At 38.2% G+C, this 3,314-nt stretch overlaps 1 non-coding gene across 1 annotated transcript; it reads left to right on the forward strand.

Moving 5' to 3' along the window:
- Positions 1-2,629: 2,629 nt before the first annotated feature.
- LOC114037373 lies at positions 2,630-2,736 on the forward strand. Its single transcript, XR_003568435.1, has one exon. It is a non-coding gene; the product is annotated as a U6 spliceosomal RNA (small nuclear RNA).
- Positions 2,737-3,314: the final 578 nt, after the last annotated feature.

A 3,314-nucleotide genomic window follows, 5' to 3' on the forward strand; every position in this document is an offset into this window, starting at 1 on the left:
AGAAAGGCATTAAAAAGGAGAGGTAAAGGGAAAAGCTGAAGACACTCCTCACCCACTTCACAATTTTGCCTTGGGTAAGATTTGCCTTGAGAAGGCAGGAAGTGAGAATAATTGTTATGCTGTGGCTGGAACAATGTATAGCATTTGTCAGAAAAAAGAAGCAGCTGAGGCTTCTGTTCTGTTTGGTTTTCCCAATGCACAGCTGAATTCATGAAGGTTAAACGCATCAGTGGGAAAGGACAAGATGCCAGAAACTGGGGCTAGGGAAAGGACTGGCATCTCTATAGTTTATATTGGCCAGATGAGCCATCCCAGCAAAAGCTTACTTAATCTTCAGTCAGTTTTAGTTTCTCCTTGCCAAGAGAAGAAATATTAAAGGAACTGCTCTACGTTCTCATATTTCTGTTGCTGTCACTGAACTTTGAATTTCCCTTGGAATGAAATGTCAAAGACAGACTTCTTGTTGCTCCAGACTTGCAGTGGCACAGTGGATAAAGAAAAAGGCCTGGAGTCAGGAGGACCTGAGTTCAAATGCAACCTCAGATACTTACTAGCTGTGTGACCCTAGGTAAGTCACTTAATCCTGTTTGCCTCAGTTTACTCATCTGAAAAATGAGCTGGAGAAAGAAATGGCAAACCACTCCAGTATCTCTATCAAGAAAACCTCAAATGGGGTCACAAAGAGTCATACCTTACTGAAAAGATTCAACAACAACAACATTATCTGGAGAGATATAACACATATACTGTGCCTAGTCTCTGCTTGTTGAATTAAATTTGCACTTGCCTCCACTTTCCTGGCCAGGGTATTTTTGAAGTCCTTTTTCATTTTATTTATTTTGTTTTTTGAGAACAGTTGATGTAAGGAACATTTTTCCTTCTACCTAACAATTAGTGTCATAGAATTTCAAAGCTAAAAAAGACCTTAGGGAACACTTGGTTTTACAAAGAAGTAAACTGAAGTCCATAAAAGTAACATTGAGTCACCTGAGATCACATAGCTAGTTATTGGCACACTTGGAAATAGAACGCAGGTCTCCTGCCTCCTCCTCACACTCCACTCTTCCAAGGTTTTCTCTCTTAGCTTAAGGTATTTAAACAAAACCTAAGTATCCTACCAATCCCTAGATATAAAATGGAGTTAATTACTAAAGAGAAAGCAGTCTAAACACCTGTGTTGCCACTGATTCAGATATTACCCAACTCTAGGAAGAAAATGGATCTGAAAAGTCACAGATAAATTTCTCAGTGCTTTGCCGGGACTTGTCCCTTGCTTTTTTCATATTTTCCTCGTATCACAGTAATTTGTGTGCATGTTTTAGCCTTTCTATTAAACTATAAGCCTCTTGGAGAGGGAGGGGAGTGTCCTATTTCATCTTTACATCATCGAGCCTAATATGGTAACTTATACATATTAGGTCTTTTATTATTTTAAAATATTTTAAACTATTAAACTAATTATGTTTGATGAACTTTTGTGAGTTAAAGATTTTATCCCTCCCTGGAGAAGTCTTCTTTTAAAAAAGTTCCTTTGAGGAAAAGATCTCAAAGCACTAAATTTGTGATTCAATCTATAATACCAGATATCTGTTGGTGGAGATATTTAGAGAGCAGTGGAGTGTTTGGACCCTGCCTAGCCATATCGATGATATTTTTCACTAAGAAGGAGCAGGATTAGGGGCAGCTAGGTGGCACAGTGGATAGAGCCCTGAGTCAGGAGGACCTCAGTTCAAATCCAGCCTCAGACACTTGACACTTACTAGCTGTGTAACCCGAGGCAACTCACTTAACCCCCATTGCCTCTCTTTTAAAAAGTGGGGAAGCGGGCTAGGAGTTATAAAAAGTTCACTGGACTAAAAAATGAAAAGATGGATTTGAAGTTATAGCTCCACCCATTACTTACTAGTTTGTGTACTTTGAGCATATCACCTTACTTCTATGAGCCTTAGTTTCCTCATCTGTAAAATAAAGAGTTTAGACTAGAAGAGATCCAAGATCTCTTTTGGCTCTAACATTCTACAAATTTTCTTTTCCATCCAAAAACAGTAACTCTTATCTTCTGTTACACTAATAATAACAACAATTCACATTTGCATAGGGTTTTACAGTTTACAAAGTACTTAGCTGGTGTTCCATTCCATCCTTATCCCAATCTGGTGAGGTAGGCAAGGCTGGTTTTATTGTTTTATTTCACAGGTAGAGAAATTGAAAATCAGAGGGAAAAAAATGAGTTGTTTCCAACTCTTCATGACCCCGTTTAGGGTTTCTTGGTAAAAATAGTAGAGTAGTTTGCCAGGAAACAAGGCAAACAGAGTTAAATGATTTATCCAGGGTCACACAGATAGTAAGTGTCTGAGGTCAGATTTGAACTCAGGAAGATGAATCTTCCTGACGCCAGGGCCATTGCTCTATCCAATGAACCACCTAGTTCTCCCTAAAGTGATTAGTGTCAGAGTTTAAATCCAAGCCTTCTACTTCCAAGTCAGTGTTCTTTCTACCACATCCAGAACTGAAACTGGGAATATTCTGAGCTGGAAAAAAAAAAATGGTTGTGAGAGAGAGGGATAATGGATAGCAGCAAGGAGGACAACTCAAATGAAAGTGTGATCACATCAAGAGAGGGGATTATGTGCTTGCTTTGGCAGCACATATATTAAAATTGAAACAATATGAGGAAGATTAACACGGGCCCTGTGCAAGGATGACACACAAATTCATGAAGCGTTCCATATTTTTGATCATAAAAAAGGGAAAAGGACCCACATGTACAAAAATATTCATAGCAGCTCTTTCTGTGGTACAAAGAATTGGAAATTGAGGAAATGCCTGTCAATTGGGGAACAGCTGAACAAGTTGTGGTATATGTAATGGAATACTATTGTGCTTTAAGAAATGATGAGCAAGCAGATTTCAGAAAAATCTGGAAAGACTTACATGAACTGCTGCTAAATGAAGTGAACAGAACCAGGAGAACATTGTACACAGTAAAAGCAACATTGTGTGATGATCAACTATGATAGATTTAGCTCTTCTCAGCAATACAATGACCTAAGACAATTCCAAATGACTCATGACGGAAAATGCTGTCCACATCCACAGAAAAAACTATGGAGTCAACGCAGATTGAAGCATGCTATTTTTACTTTTTTTTTTCTTTCTTGTGGTTTTTCCTTTTTGTTCTGATTCTTCTTTCACAACATGACTAATGTGGAAATATGTTCAATATGATTGCACATATATAGTCTATATCAGATTGCTTGCCTTCTTGGGGAGGGGATTGAGAAGAGAGGGAGAAAGAAATTTGAACTCAAAAT

Source organism: Vombatus ursinus, unplaced genomic scaffold (genome assembly GCF_900497805.2).
Source record: "Vombatus ursinus unplaced genomic scaffold, bare-nosed wombat genome assembly UNPS02010320.1, whole genome shotgun sequence".
NCBI lineage: Eukaryota > Metazoa > Chordata > Mammalia > Diprotodontia > Vombatidae > Vombatus > Vombatus ursinus.